We start from the raw sequence: 27524 nt of genomic DNA on the forward strand, positions 1-27524 counted from the left end.
AATCAAATGTAAATGCATAGTGTATCCTAATTAAAGCAAAATTTATGAGTTCACACAGACAAAATTATTTTCTTTCCACTAAAGGCTTTGAAGTAATACTATTGGAAATAGTGACGTAAGAGGAGGAAGAATTCAAATGATGTCAAAGAATGTCTGTTATTGTGCTACCCCCTCCACTAACAAGACCTACCTGGTCCCAGATGCCACAAAACTTCAAGTATCTCTCTTAGAACTCTATTTGGAAAAGTTCTAAATCACTGATTATATATGTACTTTCTGTTATATGAAACAAAATATAGACACAAAACAATTGAAATAAAATGCACACATATGTTGAAGTCACCACAGCTGGAAAAACAACCAACAAAGTAGAACTCCCCCAGGAACAAAAACCTGTTGTGCCTGATTATTTTTAAGCACAAAAACCTCAAATACATGTTACCCTTGAGTAGATCCATAAAGATAACTGTCTCAGAAGTACGGTTGTGTTAATTTGTAATTAAATTCATCTAGATGAACCTAATATAGCAAATCACGTGAATGGATCAAATTGTTTAAAAGCTGCACATAATTAAAAGAATAAAATAACAAAAATCATCACATACTTAAAAAATTCAGAAATGCAACCAATAAGTCCAATAGTATCCATATTGAGACCTAAATCCTACTGATTTAACAAGAACAAAATATGCAAATAGTAGAATCTGAGCCGTGTACCTGAGTGTACATAATTTTAAACTACTCCAAATTACACTTTGTAGAAGACTGAATGTGGGCTATCTGAAGGAAAACATCAACCCATGATATAAATGACATTAAAAATCTCATTAAAAGAGAGAAGTAGTTTCTGGAAAATGCTATTTTAAAAAGTAGTGGTCAAAATCTTTCTAGTACTGACAAAATTGCATACCTATTTAGTTATATCCAAAAATGACACAATATACTCAAGCTGATTTGAAACTTTGAGAAAGTAGCGGGATACAACTGTAACATAATTATGGATGTGACTTTGGCATGGAATTAATTTCCTCTTTGATCTGACAAAAATATGTGAAAGAACAGAACTTCAACTAAATATCAAGACCTAACAAACATATAACCAGAAAAGTCATCATGCAAGCTGTTTTGCAACTGGGATAAAAGAAATGTTATATACCGATTCTGTATTTATTGTAAATATTGTTTTGTTTCATATATTTCCTTTAGCTTGCATTTTTAAAACATTGTGTTAATGATGTATATCTTGGTAACTAATTTTGGATTCCTCCTTCAATTTAGTTTTGGAAAATAATATCTTACTTCAGTTCCTAACCCATGAAATGATGTTGATTACAAAACAACTGCTAATAACCACTGTTTATAATACACAAAATCTCATAATCATGACACCAGCAAGCATTGATTAACATTTGATATCATGGTCTCATGACTGATGAAGCCTATCTGCCTGAGTATAGCTGTACCAAGATTCCTCAGCCTAAATTTATCCACTGTTAAAAAATGTTTATATCTTTATTTGTCTGAGTACAAAGCCTAAGGAAAATGATAAGGTGAGAATATAGCTTTTCTAGATATGAAGTAAAGAAAATGCAGCATAGAGTAACTCACTAGTTTAAAGTCAACCTATTTCTCCAAAACATTCTAAGCATTTCCTTACTATGTGTATTATTCTCAAGAAGGGAATGGGGAATACGAGAAGAGGACTAACCTAGCATTATCTTCAAATACACATAAGTTGGATTTTCCTCTTTATTTTCCTATAAGCATTTTTGATAAAAACTGTTTGAATGATTGATTTCCATGTCTGGTATAATATATCCTAGTTGCATATTCCAAAGTACATTCAGAAAATGCTATATAGCAATTAAGTCCGGGCAGAAAAAATGGCATCTCTAACTATGTGACGCCCAATTATTAGCTATTTCATTATGCCCCAATTTAATGAATGTTATTGTTTAAATCTTTATAAAGTATTAATTAAAATCGATCAGTGTCCTATAAAATAATTGTATATAATTTTATCCTAGAATAATTCAAGAACTGCCCATTCAATCATGACATACATCACATTCCATTGGTATTCATATGGATAGGAATGAGTTTCTTAGGATTTCCTGCCTGCCATTTGGAGGTGGCAGGACCAGAATTCAAACTGTGGGCTCCAGCTCCCATTACTTCAACCCAAGGATAGGAACTTATCGGTCTGTCCAAGAACATCAGCAAGACCAATGATTAGGCAGGCACCAGTGGTTCTCAGCAGTCCTCCTTGATACTTACAAGGCTGTGATAGGAGGATAGTGGTCAAAGTCACCCTAAGTAGGGAAATCCTTGAGACCCCCTGTCCAACTTCATTGTCAACAAAGCCAGAAATAGAGCCATATGGCTCCAGTGGTAGAGGGTTAACCTTGAGCAAAAGCAGCTCATGGACTGTGCCCAGATACTGAGTTCAAGGTCTAGGACAGGCAACAAACAGACATACACAACAATCTGTGCAGACATCCCGCTAAAACTGGTCACCCTCTTTTCCCCAGCTGAATTGGACAGAGTTCCCTGGGAAAGGGGCTGGGGGAGCCACTGTCATCTTGACTCGACCCATTCTGCATGCATCACAGGATTCCGGCCACATTATTTCATGGTTCTTTCTGACCAATGGGATACAAGAATTGTATTCCATGATACCTGGTAGATGGACTAGGCTCTGTTAGCACACTTGGAGGCTGAGATCCACAGAGGGAAAATCATGCCACAGGAGAGGAGGGACTGCTGCAGGCACCCGGGGCCACCTGGCAGCTCAGTGCCAGACTGAGTTGGAGCCACAGACCCTCCATCCCATGAGCTGACACCACAGCATGCATGGGGATGGGAGGCGGGACATATGTGCCTCTGAGAAGAAAATCTGCTTCATCCATGACCTGCCTGATGAGGTGGACTTCCAGAGTCCAGCAGGTGAGCACCACCATTGATGCAGCCAGCTGTCGGCACACATCCGAACCATTGAGGAGTCCCTTGTGGTATGTAAAGTGCAGATGTTGGTCCTGCATATGCTGTGTTGGGAGAATGCTGAGTGCAGGCACTGGCTGTCCCAGGAGAAGATGGAGAAGAGGACAGTGCTGCAGGAGCTGCTATTGCTCCTCGCAGGGGAAGGCACAGACAGCAGTCTCCAGATGCCAGCACAGGCTGAGCCCCCCACCACCAACACTGTTTCAGAGGCCTCAGGGCCCATGCTGGGTGAAATGAGGGAGCAGCATAAAGATTTTGAAGAATTGAAACTTGAAGACAGCATGGAAAATGCCAGAGGAGAGGTCAGGGTTCCCGACGCCAGAGTGGACTCTCCCCGAAGGAGCACATCCTGCCACAGATGCCCCACATCCAGATCTGCCCACAGCTCCCAGGCTCAGGGGAGGAGTGCTCCCTCACTTACTTCTATAGACCGATGTGGATGATGACTTTCTATGTGACATACTGACTCTCAAATCCTTGGCAGCCACCAGAAGTAGATGGCCAGGTGGCCTTCCCTGAGGCCTCCATCTGCCGGATGATGAAAAGGTTAAACTGGGGGTTAGGTAAGGCAGAGGATGCCAGGAGTTGGCCCAAACTCAAGGGACATCTAATGGCTCATTGGTGGCCAGGAAAGAGGCCCATGTTATGCTTATCACAAAGAATAAATTGTTTTCAAAACAAAAAAAAGCCTCCAACAAAGATTTGTTCTTCCATTCTTGAGGCTTGAACTGAGGGCTTGGCCACTGTCCCTGAGCTCTTTTTGATCAAGGCAGGCGCTCTACCACTTGAGCTCCACCTCCCCTTCCACCCTTTTCTGTGTTGAATAGAACCCAGGGCTTCAGGCATGCTAGGCGACCACTCTACTACTGAGCCACATTCTCAGCTATGAAGATTCTCCCCCTTCACAAACCCATATGGCCATTCCTCAGATAAATAGTAAGTAGGGTCTAGAATGAATATGAAGCACAAGTCTGGTTCACACCAAAATACTGCCCCGCCCCCTCTTCCCACACCCTTAGTTGAAGTTTCTCTTCTACCATTGAAGGATGAGAGAGGAAGAGGGGAGTCCCAAGAGAGTACAAACAACAGTGGCCCCCTGAGTCCCACATCCTCCCCCACATAAGTGGTCCTCCAGATTCTAATCTTACCTGACTCAATGTGGAGTCTACACTGTCTCCCCACCTCTGCAAGCCTCAGGATGAAATCAAGGTCAGCCCTGGCCTCAGCCCAAACCCAGGGTGGAAGCTTCTAGTCACAGACCCACTTCCACGTCTGACTGCCCCGAGTTAGGCCGGACCCACAACTCACCACTACATTGGCAGTGATGACCTCATGGATGGATTGCAGGAAGAAGTTCTATGGCAAAGAGTAGAAGCATCAGTGTGAGCAGGGCAGAAGGAGGTGGGGAGATTGCTCGGGGATCTTCCTTGTAGCCCACCCATACAGCCAGAGCCATGCTGACCCAAAGCACGGACCAAGCCAAGGGGTGAGATGAGATGGAGGAGCATGGGACTAAAGGAGGTACTGCTTTGTCTTGGAGCACTTGAAAATTCCAATTATATTTGGCCCATGCCAATCTCAAAGACAACAAGCAATGCCTCTCCTTGTTGTTGTTGGCTGTGATCATTGTCCCTGATCTCTTTTTCTCAAGGCTGGCACTCTACCACTTGAGTCACAGGGCCACTTTTGTTTTCTGACGGTTCATCAAGGATAAGAGTTTCACACACTGTCCTGCCCAGACTGGCTTGGCACCGTGATCCTCCAGGTCTCAGCTTCCTGAATAGCTAGGATGACAATCATGAGCCACCAGTGCCCAGTATTTGATGCCTTTTGAAGGCATCTTGGCGAGTCTGTAAAGGAGCCCCAAAAGGCCTGGATAGACCATGACCCAATTAAGGAGCTTGAATAAGGGAAGGCTGACCTTCTAGCCATTCTGTTTCCCCAAAATTAAAGATTCCAGATGGTGTTGTATGCATCAAACACCTAGGCCAGCAGCCACCAGGCTTAGTGGGGAAAAAGTAGAGAATACCCAAAGATTGAAATGTAGAAATCTCTGATTTTTGAATGCATGTGGTGTGTGTGTGTGTGTGTGTGTGTGTGTGTGTGTGTGTGTGTGTGTGTGAACTCAGGGCCTAGGCTCTATCCCTGAGTTTTCTTGCTCAAGGCTAGTGCTCTGCCACTTGAGCCACAGCCCCACTTGCTTTTCAATGGTTAATTGTAGGTAAGAGTCTCAAGGACTTTCCTGCCCAGGGTGGCTTTGAAGCATGATGGGAGGCCCAGGGAAGCAAGAGTAAACACAACTCGCAGGTACAATCCTTATGGTGGGCCACTCCTGCCCCCTGGTGGCCAGATGCGAAACATGCGGCCCTGTGCCATCATCCTCTAGAGTTCAATTTGGGGAAGTGACCAGGGCCAAGCTGACTTTTGCTCACCCTGATTGCTGATGCCAGAGCAGGTTTGTTCCACCCTAGGCCAAGAGAGCTCCAGGAGGCCCTGCTTACCAGGGACACAAGGAAGGGAGAGGTCAGCGCCAGGCTGTGCTAAGAGCCTTTGCCCACGGATACCCCAACTTGGCCTTACTTATTACCATAAGACCTGTCAAAGAAAAACCCCCAAAAAACAAAATTGGAGCAGTGCCTCCAAGTGGTAGAACTCTAGCATTGAACCAAAGAGCTCAGGGAAAGGGCCCCTAAACTTTGAGTTCAAGACCCCCAGCTGACCTTCCCCCATAAAACACAAGTTGGCTAAATGTGATCTAGTAGGATTTGTGAAGTGTTTCTGAAGAATGGTGATACTGAAAAAAGCACCCTAATTCTAATGACAGCTGAACTTGTGACATACAGCTATGTGGTGAGTCCTTCAGAAGGCACTATTTGTTGGGTCCTTCCCACATGGGGGTTTTGTGCTGAGTCCTCAAAAAGGTGCTGTTTGCTGAGTCATCCCAAAGGGTGCTATGTACTGAGTCCATGAGAAGAGTGCGCCGACCTGGGTTTTTCAAAGGGTGCTGTGTGCTGAGTCCATTACACAACGTACTGTATGCCGCGTCCTTCAAAAGGTGTGGTGTGCTAATTCATCCTAAAGGGTCCTGCTATGTGCTGAGCCCTTCAGAAGAGAGGGATGAGGCGAGTTTTTTGAATGTGTGTGCCAAGTCCTTTACACAGGGTGCTCTGTACTGTCCTTCAAATGGTGCTGTGTGCTGAGTGCTTCCACAGTTTGGTATGTGCTGAGTCCTTCAAAATTTTTCTGTGTGCTGAGTTTTTCGAAAGGTGCTGTGCACTGGGTGTTTCACACAGGGTGCTTCATACTCAGCCCTTCAAAGAGTGCTGTGTGTGGAGCCTTAACACAGGGTGTGATGAGTCTCTGGGAAAGAGTGCTACATGCTGAGTTTTTCAAAGCATGCCATGCATTAAGGCCTTTACACTGCGGGCTATGGACTCCCTCCTTCAAAGGATGCTGTGTGCTGAGTATTCTACCCAGTGTACTACATGCTGAGTCCTTCAAAGAGAGCTGTGTGCTGAGTCCTTTACACAGGGTGCTTTGTGCTATTTTTGGAAGTGGGCTGTGTGCTGAGTCATCCCAAAGGGTGCTATGTTCTGAGTCCTTGAGAGGTAGTTATCCCCAACAATCACACACACACAAACACAAACACACATATACATGAATGTCACCATGCACCTGTTTGGTGTGTGGAGTGGAGGGGGATGGAGGAGAGTCTCCCCCAGCGGTGGGGCTGAGGGGAGATTTGATTCCCCGGGCCGGTAGTGGGGTTGGGGGGGGAGTGCTGAGCTGAAGTAATGCTGCAATTGCCATGGTCTGGAAGCCTCAGGGCCCAGTCAGGGCTGCTGTGGCCAGGGGTGGGGGGCGTGGCCCAGGGGAGGAGGGGACAGGACCCAGGGACCCACTTTGGTGGCAACAATGGCCAGGGGCCCAAGGGGCAAGGGCGTGTGCACAGCAGGAGTGGGGTGGCCCAGGAGAGGAGTATAGGGCTGAGAGAGAGCAGAGAGAAGAGAGAAGAGTGAGCATGAGCACAAGCACCAGTGGAAATGGCTTCAGTGGCTGGTGGCCGCCCAGATCATAGTGTGGGTCCTGGCCGGAAACATAAAGCATGTGGAACATTCATGGCAGGCACATTGCTGCACACAGTCCTGTGGAAGCGCAGCAGCCATGGCGGCCCTGAGTCTGAGGTCCCAGTTCAGGGAGCACAGCACAGGCACTGGCTGCTGAGGCAGAGGCAGTGGCCAAGGGGAAGAGGCCGTTGAAACAGCGGCAGTGGCTGAGGAGAAAGAGCAGAGGCTTCCCACAGCCCCTCCACGCACCCACAGATGTCCCCGCCCCCTCCCAGCAGCCCTGCGTCTCAAACATGGCGCTGCCGGCTGTGACCCACGGAGCCTCTTGCAGTCACCCGGCATAGAGGGCCCACCCCTGGCCAACTTGTGGCCCGACTTAGTCACAGCCCCGGGTCCTCAGACTCTGCACACCTGGATTCACAGACTACAGCTTCTCCCAGCAGCACACATGTGTGGCCACCCTGCAGGCCCACACCCCATGACCCCTGCCCCCTGCGACCCCCCTACTCTATGGCCTCCCCCCCACCCCCACTGACCAGCGCCTCTGGCCTCCCCTCTCTTGTCCCACCTGCACCTCCCCCGTGCCCTACAATCCTCCCTGGCTCTGCCACAAATGCACCCCAGGGGTGGGGAGTGGAGGTGGGTGTCGACCCGGGGATCCCACCCCATCCATAGCGGCCAGTGTCGCAGGAAAAGGGGAGCTGCAGGGATGGGTGAGGAGGGGCCAACACAGAGCCTCTGTCTTGGAGCAGTTGGAGCCACACAGCCGCATATCTGCACCCTTTCTCTCCTTGGTGGAAACTTGGTGGCTTTAGTCAGAGGTGGGAAGCAGCACCTCCACACCTGCCTTCTAGGGTCTTCTCCTTTTTACTGGGGAGGGGTGTGTTGGATGCAGAAGGTAGCCCCCCCCCTTGTGAGCCCTTGTCTTCTGTGCTCAGTGACCCTTTCACCTGAGGATGTTCCCAGAAAAGCCCACTAGAGAGGTGAGAGCACTGTGGTCAGCTAGAAGGTGGATATTTGGGAGAAAAATGTACCCCCTCTCACAAACATACACTCGGCCTGTACCTCCAACCCCAGCTGTCAACAGTTCTGACTGGGTGATCACATTTCCCAGCTCTGCCAACCTCTGCTAGTGCTCCCAGTACATGTGGTCTCCTCATCTTCCCCAAGAATCTGCCAAGTCACCCAGAAGTAACTAGGCTGGAAGTAGGGAGTCCATCCAATTATATAGCCTTTAGGACCCCATCAAAGTCCCCAACAACGCCCCCACCCCAGGTCAGACACTTTTCTGTAGGCACCATGACCCCTGCTTTGTTTTCTGTCCAGGCTCTGAAGAGCCACCTGTCTCCAGACTCCACCCAGTGTCCTGGCCTAGGGTTTTGGTGAATGGGGAGTCAAGGCTGGTTGTTCCCAGGGGAAAGGGTCTGGCCCTGAAGAAAGGGGGAGGCAGGGTGGTTCTGCATTATTAGAACATTGTTTCACTTGGGTGGGAGCACCTGGTTCTGACAAGGGAATCCCCATGCTTGAGCTGGTACATCATCCAGATGAGAAACCAACAAACTCAGGAGAGGCACTGCTCTGAGTCTGTGAGAGAGAGAGAGAGAGAGAGAGAGAGAGAGAGAGAGAGAGAGAGAGAGAGAGAGAGAGAGAGAGAGAGAGAGAGAGAGTTTGTCTTTCTCATTATACAGCCTGACTGTGCTCAGGTGAATGATCAGTTGGCAAATTGCTGGTGCTGCATGGATGAGTCTTCTGTCACTGGTTTGGATTTGTATGTGTTTGTGTTTCTCTGTGTGTGTGTGTGTGTGTGTGTGTGTGTGTGTTAGGAGATCAGGGAGATAAGAACAATGAAAATATATTTAAATCACCCTGTCTAAAAAGAGCAAAAGCATTTTATTTGTTTTTCTTTATTCATTAATGCCCAGTACAAGCCCAGCCACATTTTTTGTTTTCTCTTTCACTGTTTCATGGTTCCGTTAGGAAAGGTTATAGTAGATGATCCTTTCCACCTCTTTCTTCCGCTTTCTTGCAGCCCACAGTAGCTGCTGGGCCTACATGGGTCTCCTCTAGGAGGTCTGTGTGAACCACACACCAGAGTGGACACCTGCCCTTCTGTCTTCAGCCAAAAGGCTCGTGAGGCTACTGTGACCACAGCCGCACACTTCCAGACAGACAGTCTGCTCTCGTGTGTATAGTGGGAGGTAATTCAAGGTTGGAAATGAGTCTGCCAAACATAAACAGGGAATGAGATGGGGGGAGTAGGGCAGGGGCTGTGACAAACAATGTGACAGGATAAGAGGGTTCATCACAACAAGGATGAGAGGGGAATCTTATCCAGGGTATTGACAGTGTCCGTGGGCATCTGGGCAGTGGGCTCCGGGCCCCCAATGGTGGCATGGATTCCCTCCTGGGGCAGTGCACTGGTGGGCAGTCCTCCCTGAAGTCCTGCAAAGTCCAATCTGTGTCCTTCCTGGGCTGTTTCCAGCTGGTCAATGGTAGGCAAGTGTTTTCCCCCTGCTGGAGTCTCCTTGGGATCAGGACATGGCAGTTAGCTAGGGCTCTGTGAATGCCATTTTCTGTAACCTGCTGTAGGCTGTCTGCAAGGAAAAAGGGGTCTACTGACTTTGGAACCCATTAAGTTTGATTGGGACAAGTGAAAAATGCCAGCTTTTCAGAGATTTTTCTTGAAGCTGGCAATTTCTACTAATGCCTGGGATTCTGGGTCAAATTAGATGGACCATTTCAGCCACCAAACAATGATATTCAAAGCAGCACAGGCAGAGTTCCCAAGCCAGATGGTATGCTATGAATATGGTGCCTTGTCTGCCTTTCTCTGGCAGCTGCTGATTCTCCTCCGGCTTTCTCTAGGGTGATCACCACAGGCAAGGATGTCATGGGGAGCAGAGATTGTGACCTCGCCATCCACAGCCTGCCAGCTGTGAGCAGAGACAATTCCCAGCACATGTAATGGACTCTGGGAGATTCAGAGACCCAGGATGCCTCAGGGATCCTTTCTCTGCAACATGAAACATGGGGGCTGGATGTGGTGGACCATCCTGTGTAGGGAGCCGGGGCGAGACTCCGCCCACTCCCTTGCAGCTTTGAGGTAACCACCCCATATTAGACGGTGCTTGGCGGGACGCCTGGGCTGTGCGCGTGAACGAGCCAGGTAGAGTCCCCAGCCAATCCCATGACACCTGGTGACGGTGAAAGGCAGGCGACCAACAACAGACCGACCCGCGTTCCTATTTCCCTATATAAGCGGCTATGTTTTGGGTGCACGCTCTCTCGCACCCAAGCTCTCCTACAACTAAAAGGCTCTCCAATAAAGCGTGATCTGAGAAGACTCCTGGTGTGGTGGTCGTTCTTTCTCGCTGGTCGAGTAGACGGTCGCTACAAGTGGTGCCAAGACCCGGGAACGAACCTGGGACGGGACCCGCGCGAGAGGCCAAACCGGAGCCAGAACTCAACACGCGGAGAGGGGACGTCGGTAAATATCCCCCGGTATGCTGTTCACTGTAGATTTAGATATTTATTGGTTGCTTGCATTGCTTCTTCCCTTGTGGCTTGTCTTTTTGATGGTGCGCACTTGCCTCGAGGAGGGAGGGTTTGATTTAATCCAGGAAGGACGCAAAGTACTAACGCAGCATCAGGATAGTCTATCAGAGTCAGCATACAGTAAGGGGGAGGAAAATAGGCCTAAAAGAAAAAGGGAAAAAAGACAAAAGGATCCTAAAGAATTAAAGCAGGAGGGACTGCAGCCCTCACAAAAGGAGAAGGGTTTTAGGGAGGGGGTCTCAAGGAGACCCCTATGCCCTTCTTTAAAAGCAAACCCGTTCTCAGCCCTACATGTGGAAGGGCGGGACCAAGAATATAGTAATCTTGTGAGTGACTCAGAGGAAGAAATGTTAGAGGAGGAGGGAGAGCAGCTCGATCCAGCTGATAGTGAAGACTTAGAAGAGGCTACAGCGGAGCACGAGGCAGACAGATATGGGGGGTGGCGCCCCCTAGGGGTGGGAGTACCGCAGCAGCCAGGGAGAGGAAACGGAGCTGCCCCTCACCCGTCGGCCCCCCCGCCGTGCCCGCCGGCAGGGAAGAGTCACTTTATAAAAGAAAATACCTGGTCGCGGCTGGCAGCCGCTTTCCCAGTTTTTGAAAATCCAATTACTGCTGAAAGAAATTTTGAGCCGGTTTCCTACTCCCAGTTAAAAGATTTAGTTGAGGCAGTCAGGACTTATGGAGTGACGGCCAATTATACCACTGCCTTGCTTCGAAGGCTAACTATTAATGCTATGACACCTATGGATTGGTTTGAAGTGGCCCGTATTGCCTTAATCACGGGCAGTTCCTTGATTTTCGGTCAATTGTTCAAGACAAGGCTCAAGCCCAATACAGACAAAATGTCCGTGACGGGCACCCGGACTGGACCGTAGACATGCTTCTCGGGCAGGGAATCTACTCGGTAGACCAGACAGGATATCCCTTTGAAGTATACCGCCAGGTAAACGAGGTTTTTTACAGGTCCCTTCCAAACAAGGGAGAGGTGGCTGGCAATCTAACAAAAATCATGCAGGCCCCTAATGAGCCATTTTCTGATTTTGTTGCCCGTATGCTAGAGACAGCCGAGCGGGTATTAGGAAATCTGGAAACAGCCATGCCATTTGTACAACAAATCATTTTTGAACAAAGCACCAAGGAATGTCAGAGGGCAATTACCCCAGTAAGAACTCAAAGCCTAGAAGCTTGGTTAAAAGCCTGCAGAGAAGTAGGTGGCCCCCTGACCAATGCGGGGCTGGCAGCTGCTGTCTTGTCGGCTGCCGGGGCCGCAAAAGATAGTAAAGGAAAAGGGTGTTTCCGGTGTGGTCAGTTGGGGCATTTTAGATAGCAATGCCCACAAAATGGTGGTCCTGCACAAAACATACCCAGGCTGCCAAGGACTCCAGGAGTGTGTCCTCGTTGTAAAAAGGAAAATCATTGGGTCAACGAATGCAGGTCAGTTAGAGACATCAATGGACATTTTATCCACCAAATTACTCCAAACACTAATTCGGAACAGGAGCCAAAAAATGGAGAGAAGGGCCCTCGTCCTCAGGGCCCGAAAGTTTATGGGGCATTTCGGACTCTGGCTCCCGGACAGCACCCGCAACAACCCCCCAGCCAAGAAGAGCAACCTCAGGCTCCGCAGGGTTGGACCTCTGTGCCACCTCCGGACGGGTATTAACACAGCAGATGGGAGTCCAGATTGTGGAGACAGACATGACAGGACCCCTAGATGAAGGCACTGTAGGAATAGTTTTAGGACGCTCCTCCTTCACAATGAGAGGATTAATAATTTTCCCGGGAGTAATTGACCCTGACTATACGGGGACTATCAAGGTCCTCTGCCATGTCCCCCATGGAGTGGTGTCCATTTCTCCAGAGGACAGAATCGCACAGCTTCTGCTTTTGCCTTCTCTTCATGGCAACTTCCCTGCTAAGGAGATAGAGAGAGGAAATAAAGGGCTAGGCTCCACTGGAGTCGACCTTACATGCCTATCCATAACTTTAGACCAAAGACCCATGCTAACTCTCCAAGTGGAAGGGAGAAGATTTGAGGGACTGGTGGATACAGGGGCAGATCGAAGCATCATCCAAAGAGGGGAGTGGCCAAAGCAATGGCCAACTCAGAAATCCTCCCAGACCTTACAAGGGCTGGGCTATGCCGATGCCCCACAGTTAAGTGCAAAAGAATTGACTTGGAGAACAGACGAAGGTCAAGTTGGAAAAATGCAGCCATTTGTGGTAGACGTCCCTGTCAATCTTTGGGGAAGAGATGTGCAGCAACAGCTAAAGCTAACTTTAACTAATGATTATTCTGAGGCCAGTCAGAATATGATGAAACAGCAAGGATTTGTGCCAGCCTTGGGGCTTGGTCGGCGTCTCCAAGGACGCAAGGAGCCGAAAGAGCCACTTCCTAAACAGGACAGGAAGGGTTTGGGTTTTTCTTAGGGGCCTCTGAAAACAAAGCTTCCACTGAAGGTGCAGTACCCATACCTTGGTTAACGCAAAAGGCGTTGTGTGGGTTCCTCAGTGGCCCCTCTCTGGAGAAAAATTGGAAGCGGCTCAAACTCTTGTCCAGGAACAGCTGCAGCTGGGGCATGTTGAGCCTTCAGTGTCATCTTGGAATACCCCAATTTTTGTGATCAAAAAGGCCTCCGGAAAATGGAGATTATTACATGACCTTAGAGCAGTAAATGCCCAGATGCAAATTATGGGACCCATCCAAAGGGGACTTCCACTGCTCTCTGCGTTACCTAGAGAGTGGCCTATTTTAGCTTTAGACATTAAGGATTGCTTTTTTTCCATACCTCTTTATGAAAAGGATAGGGAGCACTTTGCCTTTACTTTGCCCTCGGTTAATCATGAAACCCCGGATGCTCGCTATCAGTGGAAAGTTCTCCCCCAAGGGATGGCTAATAGCCCAACAATTTGTCAATTGTTCGTGGGGGCTGCATTAACCCCTGTTAGGGAAAAATTTCCAAAAGTACGGATGGTCCATTATATGGATGATATCTTGTTGGCTGCTCCCTCGGTAGAGACTCTTCATAAGGTGTTTGGGCAGGTAACGGAGACCTTAGCTGACAAGGGATTGATTATTGCCCCTGAGAAGGTTCAGCAGACTAGTGTTGTTCAATTTCTGGGAACCATTGTTTCTCCTACTGAGATTAAACCACAAAAACTTTCCATTCGAACTGGTCATCTTAAAACACTTAATGATTTTCAGCAATTGGCAGGAGATATTAATTGGATAAGGGGGTTTCTTAATCTCCCTCGGTCAGAGTTGTTACCTTTATTTGCTATTTTGGAGGGCGACCCTGAAGTCACCTCCTCTAGATCCCTGACACCTTTAGCACTAAATTCCCTACAAAAGGTTGAGGCAGCTTTGTCTAGGGCTCAACTTTCACGGGTTGATTTAAAATTACCTATTGATTTATGTATATTAAAAACAAAAAATTATCCCACGGGGGTTCTTTGGCAAAATGGCCCCTTATTGTGGCTCCACGGCAATTCTGTGGGAGCAAAAACTGTTCAATATTTTCCTGAATTAGTGGCTAAACAGGCAATTTTGGGTATAAAGTATTGTTTAATGCACTTTGCAAAAATTCCAGATAAATTAATTATTCCATACACCCGTGAGCAAGTTGAAATTTTAGCAGCCACAATGGATATGTGGGCAATTCTTGTTTGCTCATTTCCAAATGTAATTGATAATCATTATCCTAAGCATCCTCTGCTTGCCATAGTTAACAAAAATTTAGTGTATTTTCCTGTTGTCACTTCAAAGGAGCCCTTGGTTGATGCTCTGACCATCTTTACGGATGGATCAAAATCTGGACAAGGTGCCTTTTTTGTTCAAGGACACAAACAGCCGGTAGTCTTTAATTTTCGGCCGAATGTCCCACAGGCTGTTGAATGTTTAATTGTGCTTGAAGTTTTTAAAAGATTTGATCAACCTTTTAACTTATTTTCTGATTCATTATATGTTGTAAATGCCGTTGCTTCTCTTGAAGTTGCTGCTTCAGTTAAGCAGGCCAGTACAATTTCTAATGTTTTGTTACAGATTCAATCCCTTATCTTAAACAGAAAACACTCTTTTTATATTGGACATATTCGCTCCCACTCTATGTTGCCGGGCCCGATGGCAAGGTGTAATGATTTGGTGGACCAGGCAACTCGGGCTGTGGCTCTGGTCACTGCTGATCCTGTAGAATTGGCAAAAGACTTTCATAGATTGTATCATATACCTGCTAATACCCTTAGGAAAAGATATAATTTGTCCAGGCATGTGGCAAGAGATATTGTTAAAGCCTGTAAATCTTGTGTTACCTTTCTTCATCCTCCCCATGTGGGGGTAAACCCCAGGGGGTTGAGACCAAACGCCCTATGGCAGATGGATGTTACTCATCTGACGGAATTTGGTAAGTTGAAATATTTACATGTGTCTGTGGACACCTTTTCTGGTGTCATTCATGCCACACCTTTGGCAGGTGTCTCACATCAGAATACACTGCTTAGAAGCTTGGGCAGCTTGGGGAAAGCCCCTTAGACTCAAGACGGATAATGGCCCTGCTTATACTTCCCATGGTTTTCGCGCCTTTTGCGCACAAATGCAAGTTGCCCACACCATCGGATTGCCCTACAATCCTCAAGGACAAGGTATAGTGGAAAGAGCTAATCGAAGCATAAAAGAAATGCTTCAAAAGCAAAAAGGGGGAATTGCTGAGTCCGCGTCCCCTAGGGAAAGACTTTCTCTTGCGCTCTTTACCCTTAATTTTTTAATTCTAAATGACAACGATCAGTCTGCTGCAGATCGGCATATGACAAGAGACTCCATGGATACTAAAGACATGGTTATGTGGAAGGATGTTATTAATAATAAATGGTATGGACCGGATCCGGTAATAACGAGATCCAGGGAAGCTGTTTGTGTTTTTCCACAGAGTCAAGAATTACCTCACTGGGTGCCAACGAGACTGACCAGGCCGGTGGAGACTGCAGCAGAACCCCCTCTTGAAGATGCAGCTGATCTTCCTGCTGTTAGCAACAGTGCTAATAGCAATCCCTGTGATAGCTAAACCGATGATGCTGTGGGCTGTTACAATTTACTGACTGGATTGCCTCTGCGGTGTCCTTTTCCAAAGAGCGGGTGGGAGTCGGAATGTTTTTAGCCTGCTGCTTGGGAGGATGCGTGGTCTGCCTATGGTTGGTCTGTCGCCTTCGAGCCCAAACCAGAAGGGACAAGGTTGTTATTTTGCAAGCATTAGCCGCTTTGGAGAGTGGATCCTCACCCCAGATTTGGCTGTCGGCCCTAAGAGGCAGTTAAGCCTTACCATCCTGCATAGCCTTAGCACCCCGAGGGATCAGGGGATCCCATTGCACCGGGACAGGTATGCAACTTGTAATTTGGGACAGGGTGCAAGGCAAGTGCACTGCACATGAGGAGATGGTTCTCATCTCCTCAAGAAGAGCATGCTGGGTTGCAAGTGGGTTGATGCCCAAGATCCCACCTCTGCAAAAAAGGTATCGGACAGGCCTGGTCATCACTGGGGAAGGCGCGCCCCTCAGGCGAAGGCCAGTGCAAGGTCCTAATGTTTTAGACAGAGGCCCAACCTCTACTCTTACCTGTTGCCAAAAAACAAAGAAGGGGGAACTGTAGGGAGCCGGGGCGAGACTCCGCCCACTCCCTTGCAGCTTTGAGGTAACCACCCCATATTAGACGGTGCTTGGCGGGACGCCTGGGCTGTGCGCGTGAACGAGCCAGGTAGAGTCCCCAGCCAATCCCATGACACCTGGTGACGGTGAAAGGCAGGCGACCAACAACAGACCGACCCGCGTTCCTATTTCCCTATATAAGCGGCTATGTTTTGGGTGCACGCTCTCTCGCGCCCAAGCTCTCCTACAACTAAAAGGCTCTCCAATAAAGCGTGATCTGAGAAGACTCCTGGTGTGGTGGTCGTTCTTTCTCGCTGGTCGAGCAGACGGTCGCTACAATCCTGTCTGACCCCAGGGAGTGGAGAGGAGGCCCCTTGAGCCGGGCGTTCACCTCAAGGCAACCTTATTCACAGCTAAGTGGGGAATTGAGTGCCACAGAGCTGGTCAGTGGCTGGACAGAGATCTTTGAGAAGATAGGCATCCCAGAGGCCCCTTAGAAACAAAACAGTTAAGTGCGGTGGCACCAGGACGGTGGGAAGGGGGAGGAGGGAGAACTGTGGGAGAGCTACATCAGGCTTTACCTCCACCCAGTTTGCCTACCTGAATTGGATGGGACTTTTCTGTAGTATTGTCGTAGGCAGATGCTCATTTATTTATCCAACAAATTGTTACAGTGAGTGCCAGGTCGGGAGGGGGGGGACGGGTCATAGACGATGAAAGGTTCCAGTGCTGGTTCCACAGCACATGAAGAAATCTTGGTTTGAGCTGGCTGCTGGTCCTTCACACCTGTCATCCTAGCTACTTAAGAGGCTGAGATGGGAGGATTGAAGCTTCAGTCCCAGGCAGGTGGCTCAAACTGTAGACTGTTGGTTTTGAGTTAAAAAGGCTCGGGGACAGCCGGGTGCTGGTGGCTCACGCCTGTAATCCTAGCTACTCAGGAGGCTGAGATCTGAGGATCGCAGTTCAAAGCCAGCCCGGGCAGGAGAGACCGTGAGACTCCTATCTCCAATACACCACCAGAAAACCGGAAGTGGCTCTGTAGCTCAAGTGGTAGAGCGCTCGCTTTGAGCTGAAGAGCTGAGGGACAGCGCCCAGGCCCAGAGTTCAAGCCCCACGACCCACACACAAAAAAAGGCTCAGGGACAGCACCCAGGTTCTGAGTTCAAGAGGAGGAGTGACACAAAGAAAGGAAAGAAAAAGAGAGGAGGGAAGGATGCAGGGAGAAAAGGAGGAAAGGAAGGAAGAAGGGAGCATGCAAGCCTTGGTTTGGAGTCCCTGGATAAAGGGAGCCAACCATTCACAATCTCCGTGGGGACAGTGTCAGAGCCTAAAGCCAGTATGTGGAACCAAGCCACTGACTCCTTCATGACATCAGCAACTTCATGCCATCCATGATCTGTGTGGTGGCCAACTGCAGAGGGAAACAGCCTCAGGTAGACCCTAGGGCTCAGGGTGGGTCACTGAGTTTCAATCTCCCCTGGCATACCAAGTTTATTTTCTGGTCAGATAAGAAGAAAGTGTCCAAGGGCTAGGGAGGTATAGGATGAGGGAGTGTCAACAGAGGGGTGGCAAGGGATAAGCAGGAAGTTGAGAGGTAGGAAAATCCCAGATCAGGTGTGTCAGGCCATTGGAACCATGACCTCACTTGAAAACCTAGACCATCAGTGATACAGACTTCGACCCAGCCACATGGCTATTAAAAGTCCTGGCACTCAGGGTTCACCATTGACAACCTGGCTGTTGTCCGCTGCAGGATGCCTGTGCAGTATATCCTTGCTGGCTCAATCTGAAGATGACACCCCCAGTGTTCATTCCTCGACCAGAGACAGAGGTAAACATGCCACTGGCACAGGACAGCCAGGGAATGAGGGCGGGAGTCAGACCCGTGTTGCCCAGAGACTTCCTCTAGGCGACTCTAGGGCCCCATGACTGCCATTCTCAGAGGTAGAGGTGGGTCTCTTTGCTGGCTCAGCCTTTAGTCTAGATGGAAGATGTGGGATTCAGAGGGCTGACTGAAGGTCGAGGCTGGTGGGAAAACCAGAGCCACTGGGCTCTGAGCAGGATTGTTTTTTTTTTGAGGATACTCACAACCCAGGAAAATTCCTGGGATGGATTGGCCTTTTTCTCCTTCCTGAAAGAGAGGGACCTAGAGCTCTCCAGTCTCTATCCCTTGGCTGAGAAATCCTTTCATTCCCATATCCTGTGGTTGGATAACTAGACCTCACCTGACTGCCCAGTGTCGAGGCAGGACAGTGAGAGATGTTGAGTCCTTGATGAGGTCACGGGATCCTCAGTATGAGATTGTACTTGAACGTCCTGACTTGGTGCATGGTTAGTCCCGTCTAAGACTGCCATGACCTAGGACATAGAATCTAAAGAATCAGAGCAGGATAGGGTCTATTCTGTGAGTCTTGAGTATTATGTGTGAGCTTTGAGCTCCTGTATGCTCACCTGCTTCCCTTTCTTGGGTGGGTCTATGCTAGAAAAAGCTTAGAACTAGGGTCTGTGTCACATCCCTTGTTTTATGCTCAAAGCTAGTATTCTACCATTTGAGTCACAGTTCCACTTGCAAAGTTTTTGGGTGTTTAATTGGAGATAAGAGTTCTCAATGACTTTGCTGCCAAGGGTGGCGTCCAACTGCAGTCCTCAGATCTCCGTCTCCTGAGGGGATAGGATGACAGCCATGAAAAAGCATCTTTGGTCGGGTGCCAGTGGCTCATGGCTGTCATCCTAAGTACTCAGAAGCTGAGGTCTTAGTATCACGGTTCAAAGCCAGCTTGGGAAGGAGAGACCCTCAGACTCTTCTCTCCAATAAAGCACCAGAAAACCCGAAGTGGTGCTGTGGCTCAAGTAGTAGAGTGCTGGACTTGAGCTGAAGATCTCAGGGAAGCACCTAGGCCTAGAGTTCAATCTCCACAACCAACAAAAAGAAAGTAATGCATCTTTGCCTGCAAAGGACGGTGGAGGTATGTTTGTGTATGGGGCGAGGGATGGGAGACACCTAGCGTCTTCGTTTTAAAAGGATTGTACCAAACTCTTAGTCCATGGCAGCCCATTCTTGACCACAGGTGAAGCTCTGTGTTGGATATCGACCATCGGACCTCAGTCTCCTCACGGGACAATTGTGAGGAAACAAGGGATTAATACAGAGGGATCTCTCCAGCAGGACCAGCACAGAGGGAGCATCTGTCAGATACGGTTCTCAACAATTCTGTGCACATATGACAGGAAGTTACCCAGAAAAGGCTCAGATTGGGTCTGTTATTAATCATGCAACAGGTGTTGGATTATGAAATGAAACATGGCTGTCTTTCATCATTACCCTATCTCCATGAGGAAGGGGATCCTTCACTGCATTCAGTTTTGCAGCTGGGGAAAATGAGGCATGCAATAGCCAGGTGACCTACTCATGACCCCCAGCTGACAGGAAGCTTGGCCTGACTTCTCTGCCATGCTTCCTAGGACAGTGGGTGTTCTTCAGTCCACTTCTTGTGGTGGGAAGTCCACTTCTTGTCACTCGTAGGGCTTGAATTCTGGGCCTGGATGCTTTCCCCGAGCTCCTTAGATCAAGGCTAGCAGTCTGCCACATGACACAGCATCACTTATGGTTTTCTGTTGGTTCTTTGAGGATAAGATTCTCACAGACATTCCTGCCAGGGCCCGCTATGAACCATGATCTTCACATCTCAGCTTCCTGTGTAGTTAGGATTATATGCCTGAGGCACCAGCACCTGGCTTAAGTGTAATTCTGTCCCTCTCTTCCTCTCTCTCTCTCTGTCTCTCTCTCTCTGTGTCTCTCTCTCCCTTTCACTCTCTCTCTCCCTTTTGCTCTCTCTCTCTCCCTTTCTCTTTCCCTCTCTCTCAGGAATTGGTTGAATGGGTGCTGGAGGAGGTGTTCCAGCATCCCCATGTGCCTGGAACCCAAGGTGGCCCTCTCATTCTGGAGGTGGGCTGTGGGTCAGGAGCTGTTTCACTCAGCCTGTTGAACCAGCTTTATGAGGTAAGCCCCTCTGTACCCCGGCTAGACCGTGATGGTTATTCATTGTCCATCCCATGAGTCCTTCCCCACATCCCTCTGCTACACCATTGAAGGAAAGTGGATGAGGAGGTGTCGCCTTGTCCCCATGCCTAGCACAATCCCATGCCTCTGACCCATACCCCCACCTATCTGGCTAGACCCTGGCTATAAGACCATGAAAACACTCCATGTCTACTACCCTTTGCTGCGGAGTTTCATTTCGGTGAGGGGGGGGTGCAGAGGAAAGACCCCAGACCTGATAGCTCCAAAGGGACATTTGTTCTTGTGACAGCCAAGTCATTGCTGTGGATAAGGAGGAAGCCTCCATCAGACTGACCCAGAACAATGCTCAAAGATAGGTAGGCTGTTGAATTATCAAACCCACTCATGTCTGCTTCCTACTCCCAACAAGGAGGTGCAGTGTGGGTGGCCCAGCACTGGGCCTAAGGGATTATAAATGGATGGTGGCAGTCAGGAGCTCATGGCTCCCACCCATCATCCTGGCTGTTCAGGAGGCTGAGGTCTGATGGTCATGACTCAGAGCCAACCCAGGCAGGAAAGTCAGATTCTTATCTCCCATAAAATATCTCCCTCCCCAAACCCACACACAAGCCAGAGGTGGTGCTGTGGTCAAGTGGTAGAGCCTCAGCCTTGAACAAAAGAAGCTCAGAGATAACACCCAGGCCCTGAATTTTAACCCTAGGACCAACACAATCATAAAATAAATTAACAGTATACACCTTTTATCTGACTACCAAGAAATATGGATTCTGTCTTCTTGCTGGTACTTGTAGCCAAAGGTAAGGGGCTCCCCTTGATGTTCCCCTAAACCTCTCCTTTCCTTTATCTGTCCAGGCTTCGGTTGCAGGACAGAATTCGAATCATCCTCCTGGATGTGACCTTAGGTACCCTCTCCCACCCACCTTCCTTGGGGTCAGGATTCTGAATGCACTCCCTGCTGGAAGGGTGAGACACCGCAGAGTTGAGGGTAGGTATTCCCAACACTCACACACACCCACCCCCCCCACACACACAAACACCCTTAAGCCAATTCAGACTAACCTATTCCAAAGACACTTTATCTCCTTGGATTGACTGACTTAGGAGAGGATTTTGATCCCCTGTAACTGATTATTTTAACTTGGGCTTGCTAGTTGACAGCTGATAAATAGGAGCAAAAAAAAGCCTTTGGTGCCCGTCACCTGGGGCTGAGGCTCATGCCTGTCATCCTGGCCACTCAGGAGGTTGAGATCTGAGGATCATAGTTTGAAGCCAGTCATAAGCTGGAAAGCCCATGAGACTCTACTCTCCATGGAACCACCAAATAGCAAGAAGTGGAGCTGTGGCTCACGTGGTAGAGCACCAGCCTTGAACAATAAAACTCAGAGAGAAAGCTCCCAGATCCTCAGTTCAAGCTCACACAAAGTAATGGCCCCATCTTGTTGCCCACAGATTGCCCGGGCCTTGAGCTCCCTCTCATGGAGTGTGATACAATACTTGTCCCTGGGTGGTATATCAGGGCTGTCAGAAATCCGGTGCTGGAATCCAGGTCTTCCCTTTTGTGTGCTCTCAACCCACACTGAATGGAAGACAGAGTATGACAAGGCCAGCAACCTGCACAGCGGAGACTCTCCAGCTCTGCCTAAGTGACCGGAATGGGCTTCTTGGAGGCAGAACTTGAAAAGTGGTTCTTGCTTAACAAGGAGGATCTGACAGGAAGCACAGAGATCAAAGGTGCTGAATATGATGGACAACATGTCCAGCCAGGGATGCTGGTGAGAGACTCAGTATAGATGTGTGAGACTTGGTATAGATATGTGAGATTGTCCCGAGACAGGCCTGAGGGGTCACAAAAAAAAAGCTATCCAAGGCTGGTATTGTGTGTTAGAGGTAGAGTGCTCATCTAGCCTGCAGGAAAGCATGGGTTCTATTCCTAGGTCCTGCATACACAGAAAAGGCTGGAAGTGGCACTGTGGCTCAGGTGAAAGAGCGCTCCCCTGGAGACAAAGAAAGTGGGTGACAGTGCCAGGGCCCCGAGGTCAGGCACCAGGGCCGACACCATAAAACAGTTCTCCCAGGGACCTTGGTGACAGGTGGTTGACTATGCCCTAAAGCTCTTAGTAGATCAATCCATGCTTTCTGTCTCCATTGACAGAGGGGAGTTGGACACTCCTTCTCCCCTGGGCACCCCTGGATCCAGTTATCAGAAACCTTCCCAAAGTCTTCCACTGGGACATAGAGCAGCTGGCCCCAGAAATCCTCAGATACTGGTTGGGTTGGGCAGGAGGATATAGGGCAGGCCCCAGAACTCCTAGTGGGTCTGATCTGCCCTGGATGACCAGGCAATCTGGAGGAAGCAGATGGGAGCTTAGAGACGGCTAGTGGTGTGGAGGGGGCCCTTTAATTCCCATGGCCCCACCCAGATTCTGAGCCTTCCTTTGCTCTCCCTGATGGAGGTGGAGGGGTGTCTAGGTGGTAGCATCTAGACGAAGACTAGGTGGAAATTCTGAAGGACTAGACACCTTACGCCATGAGCTGGTGTCTCATGCCTGTCATCCCACACCTGCCATCCTGGTCACTTGGGAGGCTGAGATCCAGAGGATCTGTTTTCGAAGCACAGGCAGGAAAGTCCCACAAGAGCTTCATCTCCAATCTCCAACCGGAAGTGGCACTGTGGCTCAAGTTGTAGAGCACTAATCTGGAGGAAAATTAGTCATCAGGGACAGTACCCAAGCCCTGAGTTCAAGCCCCTAAACCAAAAAAAAAAAAAAACCAAGAAAGAAAGAAATACACCCCTTCCTTGCTTGCAATAGATGGTGAAGTAGTGGGGTTGCTGGGATTGGGAGACCAGATGCTGGCCTCACTGTACAGACATTTCTAAGAATTCTCCAGGTTTGCCCCAGTGTGAAGCCATAGCAGGGTGGGCGGTGCCTTACCAAGAACTCCAGAGGTCATGGCCTGTGGCAGGCAGGGGGTGGGTGAAAGGGAGCAGGGGTGGGATGGTAGTGTCAATTATATGCTGTCCATTCATGGAAGAATGGTTTTGGATGCTGGTGACAAAGTCTGAATTGAAGGATTGCCTGTGGTTTGTGGCCTGATGAGTTCGGTTTCCCCTGTGTTTAAGAAGGAGGCTGAGGCTGGGGACCAAGATGGCGACGGAGCAGTAGGGAAACGCCACAGCTCTCTCCAACCAAAAAGAGAGTTCGAGCTCCAACGCTTAATCTCCCCAAGAGACCGACAACAACAAAAAGACGAACACTCAGAGAAAAACCAGAGGCGGAGAATAACAAAAAAGAAACAGAGGAAAAGAAGAATTTCAGAAGAAAAGCGAAGACCCCTCCCCCAACCTTTACTGGCCGCGCGGCAGTGCGCCAAGCCGCCGGCCAGCCGGCCCGGCGGGGGCTGCGGGAGCCCCAAGAGACACAGCAGAGACACAGGGGGCCGCTTTCAGATCACCAGGTACTGGTTTACAGAACAGCGGATCGCCAGGAACAGAGAAGCCTACCAGCCGGGAGTCTCCACGAGGATCCCACCCCCACACCTCACTCTCCACCTGAGCAGAGAGGCTCCATCCCGCCAAAGCCGCTCGGCACCAGCAGCGCGCCCGCCCGATCGCGATCGCAACGACCCGGCACTCTCCACCCGAGCAGAGAGGTTCCATCCCGCCAAAACCGCCAGCAGCACGCAAAGGGAACTGTCTGCAGACCACCCACCCGGCCGCCCGATCACGATCGCAACGACCCGGCGGGGCCACTCGGGCCCCAGAGGTACCGAGAAGAAGCTGTCTGAGTGGGGACACTCTTGACCCAACAGCTTCGACAGGGGCAGAGACAGAAAAGAATCACACAGAGCCACCACCGCCCAACCCAGCCCGGATTGCAACAACAACTGACGACCTACACCACACAGAAACAACCAGCTCCAGGGTGAGTACCCCACAGGGGAAGTGTATCCCTCAAGGGAGACCAGAGCTGGAGGGAATCCCCAGACCCTGACCTAGACTCCCTACCCCAACACCCGGACCACAGGACCCACTAAAACTGGGAACTGTTTGAGAGCTCCACCAGCCCGTGGAGCACACTCAGCTGGCCAGGCTAGAGCAAGAGCACCCCTGGAAGGGAGCTTAAATGCCCAAGCCAGGAACAGCGCCCCTGGGTCAAGACAACCAACAGTAGAAGAAATTTGAACTGTGTCCCCCAGGCTGTATAACCTAGGTGGTATACACATCAGCACAGGCCTAACGAGTGCGCTCCAGGCTGCATAACCTAGGTGGTATACACATCAGCACAGGCCTAACAAGCGCGCTCCAGGCTGGGGCCGGAACCAGGCCCGGGGATCAGGCGCCTGAACAACACAACCAACTCCTCCCAATTGAAGTAAAAAGCTGAGCATACGCCTCAACAGAGGGGAGAAAGCCAGGAAACAACACTCCCCGGGGAAGCACGCCTGTGACAACAAAAGACCTGGAGGCCCAGAACAAGAGAAGCCCAAACCCCACCAAAACTCCACCCATATACCCTAGACTGGGAATTGGGCAACACAGGCTGCCAGCACCTGATAGTAAGCAGGAGCTCAGACTGTTAAGGCGGCTCAGCAATAGAGTGATAGTCTTGGATGTATGAGGCCCTGGATCTGATTCCTCAGCATCACAAAAGCAAAAAGGGTCAGAAGTGGTGCTGTGGCTCAAACGGTAGGGTGCCAGCCTTGAGCTGAAAAGCTGAGGGACAGCACCCAAACCTAGAGTTCAAGCCCACAACCAGCCCAAAACAAATAAACAAAAACACATCAGGAGCTCATAGCAGACTCCAGTATTTGGGAGAGTGCATCCAGAGCATCTGATCTTCCCAAGAGCCCCCGTAGGAGCAAACACAAGCAGTCTAGGCTGCTCAACCCTTCCAAAGGCGGGAATTGCCAGCAATCTACAGCAGAGAGCTGAGAATCCTAAGTAGGTCAGAATAGCAGCTGGAAATAGGCTCCCAACAGAACCCATATCAGGCACAGACTCTCTCTACCAATACAGAATCAGCAACCAAGCAAAGACAGACACACCAAAACAAAATTGAAGAGCAGTCTCCTGAACCTCCATGCGAAAATCACAGAGAAAAATCACAAGGTTTACTACCACCCAGGACAGCAAGCTCACCTCAAAAGCCAGCAGCCACACAGGGGAGAGCCCCAGTGGGAGCAAAGCAGGAATGGAAGACAAAGGCTACTTCCAAGGGTTGCTGGAGGCAATGACTCAAGAAATAAAGTGAGAAATTGATCAGAAATTGAAAGAGCACAAGGATGAACTATCCAAAGAGATACAGGGTATCAAACAAGAGATGCATGCAAAAATAGAAGCTGCACAAACCTCAGTAAGAAGTGAGATCAACGCCAAATTAGAGGTAATGCATACCTCATTGAGAGGTGAGATCAGTACTCTGAGAACCAACATTGAATCCATAAAGGGATCCATTTCCTCCATGCAAACCACAATAGAAGCCACTGTCAACAGAGTGAATGAAATGGAAGGTCGAGTGTCAGATACAGAAGACAGAATACACCAACTGGACCAAAAAGTGACAGATATGGAAAAAACACTCAAATTAAACCAAAGGGATATTCACGAGCAAGCAGATAATGCTAAAAAATTTAACCTTCGCATAATTGGAGTGGACGAAGGTGAGGAATTCCAGAGCAAGGGAATGCACCACCTATTTAACAATATAATCAATGAAAATTTTCCCCACCTCAAAAACGACCATCTTAACTACATCACAAAAGCTTATCGAACACCCAACAAGCAAGACCCCAGGAGAAACACTTCTAGACACATTATAGTAAAAATGATAGATCTGAATAATAAGGAAACAATCCTGCATGCAGCAAAAATGAAGAAGGAGCTATACTACAATGGGAAAAAAATAAGAATTACTGCAGATCTCTCCACACAAACAATGAATGCAAGAAAAGCCTGGGAAAGCACCATACGAGCCCTGAGAGCCAATAACTGCCAACCCAGACTGATCTACCCGGCAAAGCTAGCATTCACATTTGATGGAGAACTGAAAACTTTTAATAGCAAAGAAAAACTAAATGAATACATAAACATTAAGCCAGCATTACAAAGAATTCTAAGAGGGGGGACACAACCTGAAGAAAGCAGCCAGGAACTGGGGCATGCCCCAAACAGGCGTTACTCAAAGTCTAACTGAGCAAGCACAGGAGGAAAGGAAAAAAGAAAAACTTAGGAAAACGGAATGGCAGGGACAACAATGCATCTCTCTATACTTTCTCTTAATATAAATGGGCTGAATTCGCCAATTAAAAGAAAACGAACTGAGGACTGGATAAGAAAACAAGACCCATCCATCTGTTGCCTTCAGGAGACCCACCTCTCAGCCAAACATACAAACAAACTCAGAGTGAAGGGGTGGAAAAGGATCTACCAATCAAACGCCCCCAGTAAGAAAGCAGGTGTAGCTATCCTGATATCTGACAAAATAAACTTTTCATTAAAATCAGTACAGAAAGACAAGGACGGACACTACATATTAATAAAGGGAACAATCCAAGAGGAGGATATAACCATCATCAACTTATATGCCCCAAATATTGGTGCACCCAGATATGTCAAACAAATGCTCTCAAACTTACAGAATAAAATAGATCCCAATACGATAATACTAGGAGACTTTAACACACCACTCTCACCAAAGGACAGGTCTACCAACCAGAGGATTGGCAAAGAAGCTACCGAATTAAGAGAGGCCATACTGCAAGCGGAATTAACTGACATCTACCGAGTATTTCACCCTAAAACAACACAGTACACATTCTTCTCAGCAGCTCATGGAACTTTTTCCAAAATAGACCATATCATAGTTCATGCAAGGAACTTAGGCAAATACAAAGGGATCGACATAATCCCCTGTATCCTATCTGACCACAGTGGAATCAAGCTAGCTCTCAATAACAAAGCATACCGCAGAAATTTCTCCAATACATGGAAATTGAACAGCACACTCCTTAACAATGCCTGGATAACAGAAGAGATCAGAGAAGAAATAAAGCATTTCCTACAACTCAATGAAAATGAAAACACCTCACAAAGAAACTTGTGGGACACAGCAAAAGCAGTCCTGAGGGGCAAATTTATTGCCCTCAGTGCCCACATCAAGAGAATGGAGACAGACCAAGTAAATAATCTCATGTTGCAATTAAAACAGCTAGAAAAACAGGAAAAAATGGGACCTAAAGCTACTAGA

The sequence above is a fragment of the Dipodomys merriami genome, unplaced genomic scaffold (genome assembly GCF_024711535.1).
Source record: "Dipodomys merriami isolate MVZ:Mamm:240054 unplaced genomic scaffold, mDipMer1.0.p SCAF_67, whole genome shotgun sequence".
Taxonomy (NCBI): domain Eukaryota; kingdom Metazoa; phylum Chordata; class Mammalia; order Rodentia; family Heteromyidae; genus Dipodomys; species Dipodomys merriami.